The sequence below is a fragment of the Crinia signifera genome, chromosome 9, assembly GCF_055691185.1.
Source record: "Crinia signifera chromosome 9, ASM5569118v1, whole genome shotgun sequence".
NCBI lineage: Eukaryota > Metazoa > Chordata > Amphibia > Anura > Myobatrachidae > Crinia > Crinia signifera.
In genome coordinates this window covers 139,563,956-139,583,832 of record NC_139225.1, presented here as the reverse complement: position 1 = coordinate 139,583,832, position 19,877 = coordinate 139,563,956, and positions in this window count along the sequence as shown.

Sequence of the window (19,877 nt, the reverse complement as noted above, 5' to 3'; positions counted from 1 at the left end):
ACAGCGAGGCTCTCGGCGAATGCAGGGAGCCTGCTGCAAGCCTCGCTGTTTTAGAGGCCGCACGCACCGTTTCCACGTCGCTGCAAAACCTAGCCACGTGGAAACGGTGTGTGCAGGGGGTCAGTTCAATACTGACTCTGCGAGCTGTGACAGCGAGCAAAAAGCAATGAATATACCCCATGGACTTGGCACTTGGCAGACACATGCATGGGAAAGGGAGGAAGTAGGTTCTCACTTAGTAGGGTGGGTGAAAAAGTATCAGGTTCCCCCGACCCTCCACCCCACCCAGTTACCTAAGTTACCTGCTCCTGAGAGGCCATACTGTGGGCTCTGCACCAGCACCCCCGTCCGTGCACGGAAGACTTCCAGCGGCCATCCTTCTCTCTGCTGTGCTGGATACTTGCTCTGTGCCGCGCTCCCTCCTGCGTCGCTGCGCAGCATACAATCATAATGGAGCCACAGCTGCACCTGTGAAGGAGCCGCGGCTGCAGCGCCCTCTAGTCTGGCGCAACAGGCAGCCTGCCCTGCATGATCTCCTGCCATGTCACTTCAAAAGTGCCAGATACCCCACTACTTCATTATAAAATTCAAAGGGGGTGCAGGCAGTGCAGAAACTACAGCGGATGCAGGGGATTACCTGCTGGGGTCATCGGGCCCCCCCAAGTGGCCGAGCCCCATAAGCCGTCTATACATTTATTTGGCTTGAACCTTAACATACACTTTAAGCTAGCTTAACTAAAGAATAACTGACGCTGACACAATAAAGACACGGACACCATAACAATTAGATTTAAAGGTCATATAGTATTTATTATGTGGTATGACCCTTCTTCGTAAAGGGCTGGCAATAAGGCGCCACGGATGACCAGCTCTAGTCACATCAAAAAATGGCGGCGACTTAAACGCCCCAACTGACTGATATTAACATGGGGACGACTGAGACGGCCCCATCCGACTAAGGCACAACCTAACGCTGGGAAGTCTCACCACCCCTTCTCTGGCTGGTGTGGACACTCCGCTGACGAAGTGCCCACAGCGCCCCCCCGCAAAGGCAGGACACCCCGCCGTCTTTCCCGGGGGTAGTGCCTCCCAGCGCCCTCTCATGCCACAAGTGACCGCTGGACCGTGACGCCCTACCGCCCCAGTTCTGGAAATGGTAAATGTACCAAAGAATGGACTATAAATTGAGATGCCGAAGGCAAGGGAGAGTGGGTGGGGCTGAAATATTTCTTCAAGAGGAAGTACTTCCTGAAAGGACCTGCCTATATACCCCTCTCCTAAGCTCACGCCCCTAAGCTCTCCCATGGGCTAACCACAAAACTAAAACTAACTTAGTCAACTAGCAGTCATTAACTCTTTCCTGCCAACCCCAAAAATGTAAGCCTCTTAAGTACGCTCTGGCTTAGGCAGCCCTCGCTTTATCTAAGCCGTCTATACATTTATTTGGCTTGAACCTTAGCATACACTTTAAGCTAGCTTAACTAAAGCATAACTGACGCTGACACAATAAAGACACGGACACCATAACAATTAGATTTAAAGGTCATATAGTATTTATTATGTGGTATGACCCTTCTTCGTAAAGGGCTGGCAATAAGGCGCCACGATGACCAGCTCTAGTCACATCAAAAAATGGCGGCGACTTAAACGCCCCAACTGACTGATATTAACATGGGGACGACTGAGACGGCCCCATCCGACTAAGGCACAACCTAACGCTGGGAAGTCTCACCACCCCTTCTCTGGCTGGTGTGGACAGCCATGGGCTAACCACAAAACTGAAACTAACTTAGTCAACTAGCAGTCATTAACTCTTTCCTGCCAACCCAAAAAATGTAAGCCTCTTAAGTACGCTCTGGCTTAGGCAGCCCTCGCTTTATCTAGCAGTTGTATCCCCTGCACCCTCTAGCGACCGTATCTCATTGGGAGGGAGACAAAGCCATACCCATATCAGGTTGCCATTTAGAAGCAAGCTTACTCCAACATTTATCAGCTGAGTGACGTATCAAATTAGCAAAGAAATAATTAGTTAATTAGTTTTAAAAGGGGAGGTACCTAAAGTACACATAAAAGAGCCATTAATGTAATCTGTATCTTAAGAAGGGGAGACTGCAACAGAAACAGTCTAAGGGGTAACTTTATCAAGATGGGGGTTTTATTGCAGATGGGAGGTTGCTATAGCAACCAATCAGTTTATCTATTATCTTTTAGAAGATGCTAAGTAAATAAGAAGTAGAATCTGATTGGTTGCTATGGGAAACATGCCATCTTCTATAGATCTCCCATCCTATTAAATTTACCCCGGGATATAGTGTCTGGCTTGTGGGCATATGTAGAACTGGGAACGTGGAAGATGGTATTTGTTATACAGTTGTGAAAGGGGTGTGGACCAAAAGATCAACAAGATTGACAGCCAATATGTCAATACCAAAAGGTTGACGCAATGTTATCAGACGCAATATTGACATTAACTAAAGATCAACGCAAGCAAAAGGCAGTCTACTCGTAGTCTATGTGGATTGTAAATCATGAAAAAGTCAAAGAGAAAAAAATATAAAAAAAACTTGTGTCAACCTTGTGTCAACCTTTTCCCTAAAGCGGAGACGGACAGGGTTCCTGTCACCCCGCCGCCCAGAAACTGAGACGCACGTGCGTGTGAGACGCACGGGCGTCTCAGTCAGATGGAGCGCCTCGCTGAGACAATCTGGCGATTCCCCAGCAAGAGGAAGCCCGGCTCCATCTGTATATTTTTGGACTGTGGGAGGAAACCAGAGTACCCGGAATTGAACCTTTGAGGAATACTTGTAGATAATATCGGGCATGGTTATGATGCAACTGCAGGGATTTGGAGAGAGATTCCCACTGATGGTATCTGTAATCCAGCAGTTCTCCAACTGTGGGTCCTGACCCCCAACTGGGTCCTGACATTCTCAATATGGGGTCACGACTCCTTGTTGCTGACCATCAGGCTGATATCAGTTAGTGATTCAAGGAGTCTGAAAAATCTGTTCAATTATCTACTGTTAAGGTGTCCATACACTTGTAAGATTTATCTTCAGATCTGGCTGGTAGGAACAAAAACATGGTTATGGATGAGTGACAGTTTGTCAGTTTTCCAGCATTTCCAAGCAAATGGTCAACTGTCATTTGCTCTCATCCATAACCATGTTTTTGTTCCAACCAGACAGATCTGCAGATAAATCTGCGTGTGTATGGCCACCTTTAGACTCCTCCCGTAATATTGTGCCTCCACAATGCTGCCATGTACTGTATGTGCTGTCTGCTGACTACCCCTGTGATGTGATCAGGGCTGCAGAGAGGGGGGGGGAGCAGGTACAGTTTACCCGGCCCCAGGCCTGTCAGGGGAGCCTGGGTCTGGACACACACACACACACACTTTTTTTTTTTATTTGGTGGCTGGGTGCTTTGTGTCTGCTGCCTCCCTGCATGCATGAGACCCATCTCTGGAAGTCAGCATGTATGCAATGACAGAGCATGTACTGTAACTCCATTTCAACAAGCATGTTAACCCCTGGCAACGCATGTAACCCATGGCAGAGCAGGTTAACCCCATGGCAATGGGCATGTTAACCCCTGGCAGAGCATGTAACTCCGGGCAGAGCATGTAAACCCATGGCAACAAGCATGTTAACCCCTGGCAGAGCATGTTAACCCCTGGCATCAAGCATGAGCACAGATTGTAAGCTTGCGAGCAGGGCCCTCCTACCTCCATGTCGGATTGTATCTACCCAGGTTGTTTAATCACTGTTGTTTCCAATTGTAAAGCGCAAAGGAATACTGTATGCTGCGCTATATAAGAAACTGTACATAAATAAATTATAAATTTAGGTAAGCTGAACTTACTGTATGTGGCATAAAATATGTGGTATATGTAATAGGCATTACAGTGTGTTGCATAATATGTAATGAGCATTATGGTGCATGGAATGACATGTAATTGTCATTATGGCATGTGGTAAAATATGTAAGATATTAAGGTGTTAAGACATAATGGGCCTTATTCTGGTTGGTGCGGCCGGGCCGTACGCGTACGTTCCGGGGTTTTTCATGATCTGCGCATGTGCAGATTCGCTAATGCGCAGGCGCGACCACTGAACAACGCTTACGGACGGGTCTCAACGTGCGAAAAAACCTGTACGCGAGTGTACGGGTATTGGGGGCGGCATAGGGGCGTGTTGAGGGGAGCGGCCGAAATAATGAGGGAAAATGGGCGTAAATATGGGCGTACAAGGGGGTGTGCACCAAAAATGAGCGGTGCTACTACCGCACGATCGACTAAAGCACCGTTCATTTCGGACACCAGACAAGCGCCCGCCAACCGCCAGCTCAGACCACCCCTACAGATACCGCATGCCAGCGTGCGGCTGAGTTTGCTAATTAACGCTGATTACTACTCAAACACATACACCTGAATGTAATAAGCAATGCTGCAGTCTATTAAGTCCAAACCATTATTTCACTGCCTGCAAGCCACACACACAGCACGCAAACACATTGGAAGCTTATGTTTCTATACTTCTCCACATTTAAAGGTTTGTTTAATTTAAGGTTAGAATCTTTTTAAGACCTGCTTATATACGCTAAGGTAGGTATTTGCTAAACAGTTAGACTCATTCACTACGTGCTTTCATAGACTTTACGCAGTAGCACACTCAATCTACACAAGTCGACATGTGTCAACGTGTTCACTCTAATACTAACATAGGTTTTGTATTTAGGATACAATAACATAAACCACATCTAACACCTACAAAGGATGTTTCAGCAATGTTTTAAGCCCATGACCACTATTTTGCACACAATCTTTGTATAGTACCCAAAATAATGACCTGTACCACTATCTCATCTGCTATGATTTGGATTTGACTACACTCTGGATGTAAGATGCCACCAATCACATTATTGCACTCTCATCTCTCTAACAAAGGATTCCTACATCTGCTTATGACACTGTAAAATCATATATATTTAAAAAGTTATGCATGTTTGTTCACAAGCTAATTTATCATGTTTGGCCCATTCACACATCTTTTTTTAGGGAGGACACATATGCATTCCTACACAAATGTACCTTTTCACCCTTGTTTGTCTGCCTCACCCACTCCATGAGGAAAGCATTGTTCTGGATCTGCTTTTACCTACTACTGTAGGAGCTACCTCACCTGCACACAAACTGCTTTCTCACCTATTAAGTTGCTCTGCACATGTGCTGACACAAACTAATTAGCAGGGAAAAGTTGGATAGGAACATGGGAATGGCCATGGAGAGGGTTACACATGGGAAACTTCTACCACACTTCCACAAATGTTCAAAAATACCCTGGTCAGTAAGTACACATAAATCTAGTATTTGTTTCACACAAGAAATGACACATACCACAATTTTGATTTAATTTGTAAAATAAATTTATTTGCTGTTCAGCATCACAGCTTATTTCACACTTTAATGTGAGAAATCAAATAAACAAATAAAATAGACACACAAATAATAAAACAGCCAGAACAAGAGGTTGCATATCTCCAAACATGTGTTACCCTGCAAATGCAATGGTGAAAGAAATGGGGACACCAGAATACGTACTGCAACAACCAGGGTGAATACTAAGCAAGATACACACCACCACAAATTTATCCTGCATTTGTAGAGGTCAAAATACGAACTTTCATGCCCATGGCACGCAAATGGATAGATGGCCAACTCAGGAAGCGGATGTCCAGTGCAATTTAAACATTTGGGGTCCAACCACAGAGGAAGTGAACCAGGTCTTATTATTTGGGCCCTTTTTTCCCCCTTTTAGATGGGGCCTTGGGGACAGGGGCCTTTGGCTCAGCTGCCTTGCGGCGTCTTCCCCTAGTCGACACAGGAGGGTCAGCAGAGGTGGAAGGTTGGGGAGCAGCTTGGGGTGGGGCAGCAGATGGGGGATTGTCCCTTAGGGACCTGGCGGTGGACAGCTGCTCCGCAAGAAGTTCATTCTGGCGGCTGAGGTGTTGGCCAATGCTTACTATGCCAGCCGCCAGAGTGTCGTTAATGCGGGTCAAGGCCTCACACTGCAGCCTGTTTGTGGCCTTCCACTCCGCCAGAAATTCCGCCACCTGCTGCTGACGGATCGCAGCATCCACCCCTTGCTGCTCGATCCTCTCCAGCGTCACCATCATGCTCTCTTCCCATGTCTCCTGTGGCTGGGGCTGGGGGTGTCTTCTTGGTGGAGGATGGACCACTTGCTCCACCTGTGGCTCTGCAGAGGAAGATGCTGCCGGTACATCCTGGGTTTCTGCTTCTTCTAGGATAAGAATTGAAAACAATGTCACCATCACATACGCAATAAAAAATATCTTTCTAAATACAATGCATTACTGTGACTTACCATCAAAAGCAGCAGCAAAGACCTCCGCCGGGAGCTCACTGTCCATATTGGAGATCCCCCTGACCTCCCCCACATCAATCACGTCTAAGGAGTCCTGCTCCAGGGGGGTATACTCCAAATGGTCAGGCATAGGACCTCTCCCGGTGGACATGCTGTGATTGTACCGGTCAGTCATCTTCCTCTTCAGTGTACTTTTGAAGTCAGTCCACCTACAAGTTTAAAAATACAAATATCACCATGAGATATGTGCACCACTGTGCTACGTGTAGGGTTACCACCTAGTCCCTTAAATTCCGGACACATGTTAATTACACAGGTTCTGTGGCAGTTTAAAATTAGGTGAAGTGGAGTCTTGAAGTCAGCCAGCCACAGAACCTGTGTAATTAATATGTGTCCGGAATTAAAGGGGCTATGTGGTACCCCTAGCTACGTGACATTTCCTAGTGTGGGTGATCTTATGTTTTTTGGCCATATGTGTCCCACACACACATTCATGTCTCAATTAGGAGGCATTTCAGTGTCTCATCTCATTCATTAGGCCACTAAATGCACATACATACATCACTATGCAGAAATGACATCATCCATGGCCAAATTAGGCACCTCCACCTGGTGTGAAACTACACATTCCACCATAGCTTGACAATGTGGTTATTATGGAGTAATTTAACTATAGAATGGCATACTGGGATGTGTAGTTTCTCACCAGCTACATGTGCACAGTTTGGTCATTCTTGTTTCAGTAGCATCATATGGAACATGTTACAACAACTCTTTCAAAAACACACTTTCTCTTGTCCCATCACATACTTAACATGAGCAGAACTGTGCCCATAACCTCACATCACACCAATGGTGCATGTTTCATATATCAATGTGGGTTATTAGACATGGTTGTGTTCACATGTGACATTGAAGTGTAGCACTATCTACAAACACACCTTTCTATTAGTCTCAAAACATACATGTAACATATGTACACACATATGACATCAGGGGGACAAAGACCAGGGCAATTTTTCAGCAGTCTCCAGCAGGAACTGAGGCCCTTATTCTAGTTCACTCTTTCTGCCCAAATATTTCTTTGATGGACAAAACCATGTGCACTGCAGGTGAGGCAGGTGTAAAACCCCACCCAAATCTGATTATCTCTGCACAAGTAACACCTGCCTCACCTGCAGTGCACATGGTTTTGTCCATCTAAGAAATATTTGGGCAGAAAGAGTGAACTAGAATAAGGGCCTCAGTTCCTGCTGGAGACTGCTGAAAAATAGCCCTGACAAACACACTAACCTTTTCTTCACCGCGTCCCAATTTCTGACCACTGGTGCTACCTGGTTCACTTCCTCTGTGATCTTCTCCCAAAGGTTTCTCCTTGCACTGGCACTAGGCTTCCTGGTTGCCAATTCAATCCATTTGCGTGCCCTGGGCACTAGAATTCGCATTTCGGCCTCTACAAATGCAGGGTTTCTCTTTCTGGTGGTGGTATCCTGCTCAGTCCTCACCCTAGATGTTGCAGCTCGTTTTCTGGTGGCCCCAGTTCTCTCACCATGCACCTGCTGGGTCACACCTGTTTGGAGAGATGCAACCTCTTGTTCTGGCTGGTTGCTTGGCCCTTGTGGAGCTGGTGGAGGTTCAACAGGGCCTGTTACTGAGGGGCCCGCTTGATCTTGCAGGCTACTCCTCTCTTGGGCCCTCCTTCTCCGCTCCTGTTCCCTCTTGTTCAGTGCATCAAGCAGGGATTGTGCTGTAGCTCTCTGCAGAGCGTCCTCAGCTGTGGAATCGTCTGAGTCAGACATGTTTGCAGCAATTGTGGGCTGCATCTGACTGAATATTTATATGTTAATCTCCCGCCATGAACAAGGGGGCGTATATTTTTCCACGCAATGTAGATGCAAATTTACGCCGATATTTCCCGCCGATAATTCCCGCTTAAATTACGCAGGTCTCAACGCACCTGATCAATCACCTGTATATGCACATACACAGGTTGTGGAGCATTGTGGGCTACATCGTGAAATGTGTGCACCTGTCATTCCAATGATGAGTGTTGTCAGCTGGTATCTGTTGGAGTTCGTGTATGCTTTGTGAGTCACATTTCATAACATCACGTTACAATGCTTTCCTTACATATGTAATGTGTATGAAATTGTCATACAGCAACATGTCGCATTGTGGCCCTTTAAGCAGCGTAGTTATAAGTAGAGGGTTGCGTGTATTATTTTCCGCACACTGTAAATACAGTACTCCTCTCCATGAATATCGGTGTATCGTGCCCCCTTTAAGCAGCGTAGTTATAAGTAGAGGGTTGCGTGTATTATTTTCCGCACACTGTAAATACAGTACTCCTCTCCATGGATATCGGTGTATCGTGCCCCCTTTAAGCAGCGTAGTTATAAGTAGAGGGTTGCGTGTATTATTTTCCGCACACTGTAAATACAGTACTTCTCTCTTCATTGAATGCATGCTGTTGGTTGTGGTGTGTGTATATCGGAACGGTCCGCGTAAGTTTCTATTCGCATCCAGTTTGTTAATGTAAGAGGGATTAATAAAGTTAATACCAAACAAACAATTTTTTCGACCAATCAGCAAGCACCAAAAGTGATATATGTACCTGCAATTATTAACTGCGCCATAGGCACTATGACTTGTAACAGAGCTAGGCCGTTTTCCACCCCTGAGCTGTTGGCCCTGGTTGACGTAATGGACCGTCACCTGGGGCCCAGGGGCCCATATGTAAGCAATGCGGACAAGCGGCGGGCGTATACTGCTGCCCGCCGCCTGATATTCTCGACGACCGGCGTCCGCAGAAGCCTGGGGCAGGTTGAGCGGCGCTGGTCAGACCTGTGCCGGCGGCAGCCAGTTTTTCTCAACACCCTTCGCCGCCATATTGCCCGATGTAAGTTTTGATTACTAGTATGTCAGCGTTTTTTAGCAATGTTTTGTGTACTTTTTATAAATATGTTCCTGAGTATGGGGGTGTATATGGGGGTGTATATGGGGGTGTATATGGGTGTATATGGGGGGTATATGGGGGTATATGGGGGGTATATGGGGTGTATATGGGGGTATATGGGGGGTATATGGGGTGTATATGGGGGTATATGGGGGGTATATGGGGGGTATATGGGTGTATATGGGGGGTATATGGGGGGTATATGGGGTGTATATGGGGGTATATGGGGGTATATGGGGGGTATATGGGGGGTATATGGGGGGGATATGGGGGGGATATGGGGGGTATATGGGTGTATAGGGGGTGTATAGGGGGGGTTTAAGTAGTTGCTCAGTTTTTGGGTGTAGGATATCAATTAGTTTGCATGATAAATGTCTGAAATATCACAGCAATGATAATTTTGAAGGTTATGAGCATGACTAATGTGAATTTTTCTTTCCCCCTTTTTTATGAAACCCAATCTTCGACTTCTATGCCATCAACATGAACATTTCAGCACGGGCAAGAGCCCGCAGAGAAGCCCGGGAGCAGGCACGCCGGGACCAGGCAGCCCAGGAGCAGCCGGAAGAGGAGGAGGAAGAGGAGGAGGAAGAGGAGAAGGAAGAGGAGAAGGAAAAGGAGGAGGAAGAGGAGGAGGAAGAGGAGAAGGAAGAGGAGGAGGAAGAGGAGGAGGAGGAAGAAGAGGAGGAAGAGGAGAAGGAAGAGGAGGAGGAAGAGGAGGAGGAAGAGGAGAAGGAAGAGGAGGAGGAAGAGGAGGAGGAAGAAGAGGAGGAAGAAGAGGAGACACTGGCTGTAGCTGGGGCCCACACAATTTCTCCATCCCCTTCCCCCTCCCCAACCCCCACCCCCACCCCCTCCCCAACCCCCACCCCCTCCCCCTCCCCAACCCCCACCCCCTCCTCAACCCCCACCCCCACCCCCTCCCCCTCCCCAACACTGGAGACACTGGCTGTAGCTGGGGCCCACACAATTTCTCCATCCCCTTCCCCCTCCCCAACCCCCACCCCCTCCCCAACCCCCACCCCCACCCCCTCCTCAACCCCCACCCCCACCCCCTCCCCCTCCCCAACACTGGAGACACTGGCTGTAGCTGGGGCCCACACAATTTCTCCATCCCCTTCCCCCTCCCCAACCCCCACCCCCACCCCCTCCCCAACCCCCACCCCCACCCCCTCCCCCTTGCTCATGACCACCCCAAACACCGCACAGCCAACCAGCGGGGACCAGGATGGCTCAAGTAGCCGTAAGTAAATAATGTGTATAATGTTGACCTACACATTTCTACACATCAAAAATCACAACAACCACATATGTGTATCCAACATCAACATTAGTTGAAACATATCACTGCAGGCCGACCATAAGGTGTGTCCTGTCCTTCTCCAGGAACAAGGGTCCCCTTGGTGATATTTTTGAGTGTGGCCTTGAATAATTGACATAACAGTACATCCAATGAGATATCCGACATTAGTGGTGTGGTAGTTATGTGGCTCCAGGTGTTGGGTAACTCCAGTTCCCAGCATGATGTGCAACACAGGGCCGGATTATAATGGAGGCACAAGGGGTCAGTGCCCCTGGGCCCCCCTCTAGTTAGGGGCCCCCTGTGGTTGGCATGTATTTAAAAAAAAAAATTGATTTGTTTTGTATTTTTTGTTTTTAGCTAAAGGTTTTGTCCATGGGTGGGGTAGTGCTGCAGCTTCACCTATCTGCCAATGTGACAATGATTTATGGTGCTGAACATCAGGAGCCAAGGCACACTGATTGCACAAGTGTGCAGTGCATTTCTGGGACTTGACTAAGTCCCCTGACACTTTGCACCAGAGGACAGAGGCTGAGAAGTTTGTGCTGAGCTCTGATTGGTGGAGCTCATTACATGCTTCTCAGGTCCATGGAGAACAGCAGCAGCAGCTTAGTCATGGGAGGGTTTTTAATCAGAGGCAGCAATAGGACTGTGAGGTCTCCTCCAGAGTAAGGGGCAGAGGGACAAACACAGGCTTTTCATGTGGTGTGTGTGTGTGTGTGTGTGTGTGTGTGTGTGTATGTATATATATATATATATATACAGTGGCGTAACTATCGTAAGGCAGCCCCCGCTGCCGCTTGGGGGAGCGGGCGGCAGCGGGGGCGCCGGACTGGGCTGGGGGGCAGGGTGCCTCGTGCTCCCGGGGCCACTACATATTCGCAAACAGTAATTGTAGAACGCCGGCCGCTCTGTCTGTGGCTGTGCTACAATACAGTCGGAGGCTGCAGCTCCGCCTCCCTGAGATTCTTCCTCACAGATGAATCTATGTAGCAGCAGCACATGCGGCTGAATGGCCGCACCGCTGCGGAAGAGAAGGCTGCTGTGTGAGGAAGGAAGAAGCTTAGGGAGGCGGAGCTACAAGCTGTAGCTTCCGATTGTATTGCAGCACAGCCACAGACAGAGAGGCCTGCTGTGGTGTGCTGAGGCTGCTCCCTCTTTGCTCCTTGGGCTGTCAGTGCCGCGGAGAGAACAGCTGCTGCTTTATGACCAGTGCTCCTGCCCGGTGCCTGTGAACGCTGCAGAATCTGCCTGCTACTCGTCAGGAGACACAAGTCTTGCAGCCCAGCACAGAGGTACTCATCGTGGAGGGGAGGTATTGCATATAACTGAACTTCATATGCAAAGTATATGTGTACAGTTTGTGTTAGTGTGCCCCTGCATTGGTCCCTATACAATACATATGTTTGTGTGTGTCACCCCTGGTCCCTATACAATGTGTACTGGTGTCAGTGTGCCTCTGACCCCTATATAATGTGTGTGTGTTTGTGTCAATGTGCTCCTGGTCCCTATAGAATGTATATGTGTGTGTCAGTGTATCCATGGTCCATGTACAATGTATGTGCTTGTGTGTCAGTGTGCCCCTGGTACCTGGGTACCAGAGCCAGCCCTAGGCATAGGCAAACTAGGCAAATGCCTAGGGCATTTGGAATGCCAAGGGGCGTCCACCCCAAGCCTAGGGCCGGCTCATTTATGTCAGCAAGTTACTGGGGCATCGGAACACCTGGCCGGCTCACACTGCCCCTTGCTTGGCCGAACAGAAGCAACAGGAAGCTGCGATCAGGCAGGCAGCAACATGAAGTGTAATGACAGATTGAGGGCTGCTGCGGTGCTGCGCATTCCCCCAGCCCTGCTCATATGCAAGGTATTTCTTGCCTGGCTGTAATTTATTAGTATGCCGCTCTATGGGTAGCCGTCCGCAGGGCAGCTCAGAAAGCTGGCCTTTGCCCACAGCAAGAGCTGGTGCAGAAAGGGGCCATACAGTCCAACTTTCCTCCTCTCCTCACCTAATCTCTACCAGGTCCACCTCCCTTTCGTAAATTTTTCTTTCAGCCGCTGCCTCTGGGCTGCCATAGCAGACCCTGATTCTCGACACCCCCCCCCCCCACTCTATGCTCCATCCCCCCCTGCTGCTATTTTATGATCTAGGGGGTGTCACCACTTTATTTCATTAGCACCATAAGGATCTTAGTGATCCCCTGGGTGAGCCCTTCAGCTGCTGCTTGCTGCCTGGCATCCCGCACCTCTAAATGTCGGCGACGCTGCAGCGCTGTCTGGAAAATAGAGTTAGGACACTGGGAGGACATGCAGGAAGCAGAGAAGACCAGAAGACTGAGGAGCCGATGAGGGTACAGCTGCTTAAGGTGAGTTACAGGTCTTCAGGTGTCTTCACACAGAAATGGTGAAGAGGGGGAGGGGATTGTCTGTAGGGAACTGGGAGGATAATGATATACTGTATAGGGAGATTTATTAGTCTGAGGGTTCACTGTGGGATAAAGAGGGGTCAGGAGTGTAATGGTGGATATATAGAGGGGTCAGTAATGTAGTGCTTGGTATAGAAGGGTCAGCAGTGTAGTGGCGGGTATAGAGGGGTCAGTAGTGTAGCGGTGGGTATAAAGGGATCCGTAGTGTAGTGGTGGGTATAGAGGGATCAATAGCGTAATGGTGGGTATAGAGGGATCCGTAATGTAGTGGTGGGTATAGAGGGGTCAGTAGTATAGTGGTGGGTATAGAGGGGTCAGTAATGTAGTGGTGGGTATAGAGGGGTCAGTAGTGTAGTGGTGAGTATAGAGCATGATTTTATAATGTTCTTAAACAAGTGTGTTTATAAGATATAGATAGATGGATGAGCGCGGCTACATCTATCTATCTATCGACTCCCCTGACAATAGAGTGGTGATATCACCTGTGTGGAAATTTCGACCAGGTGGGCAAATTAGGAGCAACAAACGGAGGGAAATGGTGGCGATCGGAGATAGCTACATCTGTGTATTCGCATATTATACACACACACACGATAGGGGCAGCAGTCAAGTTATTTGCCTAGGGCATCAAATTGGTTAGGGCATACTCTGCTGTGTACCCCTAGTCCCTGTGCAATATATCTGTGTGTGTGTTGTGGTGTGGGAGATGGTAGCAGCCACCCTATTTTTCTTACACTGTCTCTACCTCTTGTTCTCTCCCTGACACTGTCTCTCTCTGATTGACTCTCTCCCTGACACCCTCTTTGTATCTACCTGACGCTCTCGTTTCCCTCCCTTTTTCTCTCTTGCCCCCCCCCCATTCTCATCCCTTTCTCTCTCTTTCTCCCTGTACCCCTTTTTCTCTCATTTCCTATTTTTCCATGAAATCTTCTCTTTCCTTCCTCCCTGACCACTTCTCCATATTTTTCTCACCCTTCTCTCTCACCCTCTGTGTCTCTCACTCTCCTCACTTTCTTTTTCTGTCTTGCTCCCTTAACAGACATTGTAAAGACAAAGGGGTAGGGTTCCCCATCACAATTTTGCTATGGGGCCCACAGAGTTCTAATTACACCCCTGCACGTATATGTGTTGGCGTGGGAGGACAGACGGGTTGTTGTGAGAAAGGCTGCCCAGGTCTCTTAGCAAAGAGGTGGTACCGAAATGCTGCTGCATTTTGTCCTTGCACTGGTAGAAAAGCTGGGCCACTTGATTTAATTTGCCCCCACAGGCTAAACGTTGCCACTGGGGCATGAAAGAAAATTTAATAGGCAGGGTGTGTGTGAGTGTGTGTGTGTGTGTGTGTGTGTGTGTGTGTGTGTGGAGGAGAAGTTGATGAACATGCAAGATTTTCCCTATATACTGTAAGGTCTTTGGTACTTTCTATATCCATGCCTCTTTCTTTTATTTACCTCTGCCACAATCTCCATTTGTCCCTCTAGGCACCCCTCTCCCCACTCTTCCTTCCTCATCTATACATCTGCTACCTCCTCATCCTCATGTGTGCCTGCGCCTCCCCCATCCATGGCTGGTGGCTGCCATTAAAAGTGACCAACAGAAACAAGAATTATGGCAGGTAAGCACAATTTACACACACACTGTGATATATATATATATGTGTGTGTGTGTGTGTGTGTGTGTGTGTGTGTGTGTGTGTGAGATGTGTCGTTACATTGTGTCATATTGTGAAAGGGGTCCTACGGTGAGTGGCATATAGTGTAAGGTGCATTATGAGGGGGAAGGGGGGGGGGGGGGGCGCCAGAAAGTTTTTTGGCAGGGGGGAGCAGAATTTATAGTTACGCCACTGTATATATATATATATCCCCTGCAGTTAACCATTAACCAAGTTTACTCTGTGTTTTGACAGTATAATTTTCTCCCATGCAGTGTGCGGCCAGTAATGACAAGTGCAAGGGGGCCCCCCGGTCTAAAGTACCCCGGGCCCCCCAAAGGCTTAATCAGGCACTGGTGCAACATAAATGTAGAGATTGTTTTGGTAATAGTGTGTGAGGCCATGCGGATGCATGCTTTACAAACATAGCTGTAGGCCTATAATTTGTACAGCAATGTCCTAAATTTAAAATAGTAAGGAGTGCTTAAGCCACAACAATCTCATAACCCTTAAATAGCACAGGCTAATTGTGAGGTTAGAGGACAGTCCCCCAAAACCAAAGTACCAATTGGGATACAGCATACATTCATTGATGAAGGAGTAATTGAATTAATGTTATTTACTATGTACAGTATGTGTGTGTTAACATATTATTTTTTAGTACTGTGTTTACAGCAGACCCATCTTCAATGTAGTTTAAAAATGTATGTGGCCTTCACACATAACTCTGAACTTTTTATTATGTACAAATACAACAAACATTTGTGTATGTTATATATTAATTTTTTTTTTTATCCCTTCTCTACAGACACTGGACAGCAGCAGGAGGAGGTGGCAGCCCTAATGCGGGAGATAGTACTGACCCTCCTGTACCTCCAAATACTGTTTGGCCTTCTGGAGGCCCGGATTTAATTTTTGTTTCCCCCCCCCCATCCCCCCCTTATTATTTTTGTCCGAAATAAAAGTTAATGTACAGTTCGCAATTGCCTGTGTTTTTACTAATAAATATGTTAGAGGGCTTGTAAGGGTAGGTACATACAGATGTGTACTGTAAGTTATACTTGTAATTTGAGGTGAGGGGTAATGATTGATGTGGGAATGTGTGTGTTTTTGGGTAAAATAACACATAGTGAAAATGCATGAATGTTTAATGTTGTTAGATTAAAACATCACACATAACATCAGGGTAGGTATACATGTTACACATTGTGGACAAAGAAATTATGGACATATTTAGTACATATACAGAAACACCAACATAACTTGATGTACAATTAACAGCAATATGGGGACACATAGATAGTGATTAAAATGCAACATTAGAACATAACAAATATACATGTAATGAGGGTTCAAATGTTGTTTTATTAGGTCTTTATTAAGGTAGACAATTGAGTTAATAGAAATCAATAATTGAATAACAAATAGATTAATTAATCAATTGTCAGATTTGTAGTTGAAAGGCAAGATTTGCAGGTCCATATATGTGAAGAGTATGGCAGCGTACACGGACGTACGCTCACTCTCACGAGCGGTGACATAAGCTGTGTTTTCCATTGAAAACAATAGGGACCCGTCCGTGCAAACTGGCGTACGCTCAGATCTCCGCAAGAAGTCGGTGGGGAGACGGACGAAAGACGTCCGTAAACGGCGCCGTACGCTCAGTTGTACGCCTGTTGTCGGAGTGCAAGGGCTGGGCCGTCCGCGTACGTTGCCGTACGCTCATTTGTACGCCACTCCCCTTCTACGGTATTTCTGCCCGTACGTAAGCGGCTGATTTGTGGGTGGACCTAACCCTAACGGCCGCGTACGGCTAGCGTACGTTAATGGCGAACGTACGCACGTTTGGCCGCTCCGATCAGAATAACCTCCAATGTGTTCTGGGCACTATGGTGTGTGGCATAATGTGTACTGGGCACTATGGTGTGTGGCATAATGTGTAATGGGCATTATGGCATGCAGTATAATATGTAATGGGAGTGTGACATGTGTAATAGTAATTACGGTGTAAATTTTTGGTGCGCACCTTTGGCGCGCACTGTCCCTCTATACACCTTGGAAGCAGTGGAATAACAGCAGGTCCACAGAACATGCAATGGCTTGGGGGAGGCAGTGCAGGCAGAGTGTGTGGGGAGCTCTGTCCGTGGGGGGCCCCGGGAAATTGTTTTACTGGGGCCCAGGATTTCTCTTGGTGGCCCTGGATATGATGACCTTCTGCAGTAACTTGCTGGGGACCTGTTATTATTTGTTATTGTCTGATGGGGTCCCAGAGCAAAATAGTTTGAGGATCCTTGCTGTAATCCAACACTTGCATAGAAAGATGCAACATCAGTTGCACTGTGGTCACAACATCGGGCCCCAGGGCAACCCTATGGTTAAAAATGTCTATTGCAAGTTAAAAATATCTATTGCAAATGAGCCCCCAGAGCCAGTACAGCTGCAGATATGTCGCAGTCACTGGTGAACACACCAACAAACCACTTGCGACATGTCCGGCATTTCACTAGCCAGGACTGTTACCTCCCACAAACATTCATTGTCTGTCAACAAATTTGCAGTGTGACTGCTAGTTTATGACCATCACAGGACATGTGTAAAGTGAATGAGATGCCTGCACAACACTGCAATAATCTCCTAAACTCAGAGATATAACTAGACCTTTTTGATGCCCTGGGCCAAAAAATAAAAAAACATACACACACTTTTTTTCCCAAAAGGTACATAAAGAAAGCATATAAATATGTGTTAAAAGCTTTTATAATGCTGTCATGACAAGGATTCAAACCCATGACATACCATATTGCAATCAGACACCTTACTCACGTCACCATTTGCTCCTGCAAGGAAGGTAAGAGAGTATTTTTAAATAGGTGCCTTACATAAAGAAGTGTGTGAGACTAAGGGAGCTTGGGAACTGTCAAGTTGCCAGTGAGATTAAGTAAAACAGAACAGCACCCCCTGTCTGTTGGTGTCCTGTGCGTTGGCATATGCCGCACCACCATTGGAACGGTCCTACTCAAGCCTATAGTATTCATTGCGAACACTTTGTTGTTTCCTCTAATTTAAGCCCATGGTGTTGAATTTTCATTCACCTCTATTTACTGTATTCTGCCAAGTTGGATTACCTGTGGTTACATATCCTGTACATAGGTCTGATTGTTTATCTACCCAAATTGTAATAAAAGCTAATGTTGTTTATTTGTCTCCCACAGCTCAGACTAAGAAGGCAAAGGATCAGTTTAAGCATCCAGCCTTGAGCAATAAGAGTAACAATGGCGAAACAGAAGATTTATTCACTAACTTCGACATGACAGAAACTGGTCTGAGGCAACCTGTGGAAGTTATAAATATAAAGCATTCACAAAGCATATCCAGATTAACTATTAGTGCATATATACCGCATAATAAAGATAATTATTCCAAAATTGTCAATACTACTATTGACTGTTCACCTACCAATGTTACATTTGGTGTCATAACACAGCATGACACAACAGGCTTACGATGTGGTGATCTAAACTCCAAGTCTTGCAGAGGCTACACTAATGAAACTCAGTTGATAGTAGATATAACAATGGAAGCTGGATATATTACGAAACAAATTTATTCCGTTGGAATAACCAATGAAAATATCTCTGTGGTATTAAACATTGGCAATAGTATTAATTTGACGGTAAAGACAAGTGCTGTTAACGCAAACACATTATCTACTTATGTTTTCATTTTGGGATCTACCACTGGAAATATAAGAACAGAATTTACCAGTTATGATTTTGATGATTCAAATGATTTAATCTCAACAATTGAAATTCAAACCCAGATCAAAATACTTCCTACTATAAGTAAGCCAACCAAGACTAGTAGTTATCCAACGACTTATCCAAAACAATCATCTGCACGTATTTTGACCAGCAATAAACCAGTATCTTCTTCCTCCACTGTGACAAGTATTGAACAAGCTATTGAACAATCGACAAGCATTTCCCGTACCATAATAAATCCTACAAATAGGACAAATGAGGAAACAACTTCAGTCAGTACGATCAATGTGCTTTCACCTACAGCAACCACAGAACAAACATCAACCAGTACAAAACCTAAGCCTTTAACTACAAGTACAGAGCCAACATCAACTAGTACTACAGCTACCATTGTAACTAGACGTGCAGAACCAACATCAGCAAGATCTACATCTCTCCCTTCATCTACACATGCAGAGCCAGCATCGGCGAGTTCTACATCTCTCCCTTCATCTACAAGAGAAGAAATAGTATCAACCAGTATTACATCTCTCCCTTCATCTACACAGGCAGAGCCAGCATCAATCAGTATAACATCTCTGCCTTCATCTAAAAGGGTAGAGCCATCATCATCGTCTAGTATAACCTATCTCCCTTCATCTACAAGTGCAGGACCAACATCAGCGAGTTCTACATCTCTCCCTTTATCTACAAGAGAAGAAATAGTATCAACCAGTATCAATACTCTCCCTTCATCAACACATGCAGTACCAATATCAGCGAGTTCTACATCTCTCCCTTCATCTACAAGTGCAGAACCAACATCAGCGAGTTCTACATCTCTCCCTTTATCTACAAGAGAAGAAATAGTATCAACCAGTATTACATCTCTCCCTTCATCAACACATGCAGTACCAATATCAGCGAGTTCTACATCTCTCCCTTCATCTACAAGAGAAGAAATAGTATCAACCAGTATTACATCTCTCCCTTCATCTACACAGGCAGAGCCAGCATCAATCAGTATAACATCTCTGCCTTCATCTAAAAGGGTAGAGCCATCATCATCGTCTAGTATAACCTATCTCCCTTCATCTACAAGTGCAGGACCAACATCAGCAAGTTCTACATCTCCCCCTTCATCTACAAGAGAAGAAATAGTATCAACCAGTATTACATCTCTCCCTTCATCTACACATGCAGTACCAATATCAGCGAGTTCAACATCTCTCCCTTCATCTACAAGTGCAGAACCAACATCAGCGAGTTCTACATCTCTCCCTTTATCTACAAGAGAAGAAATAGTATCAACCAGTATTACATCTCTCCCTTCATCAACACATGCAGTACCAATATCAGCGAGTTCTACATCTCTCCCTTCATCTACAAGTGCAGGACCAACATCACCAAGTTCTACATCTCTC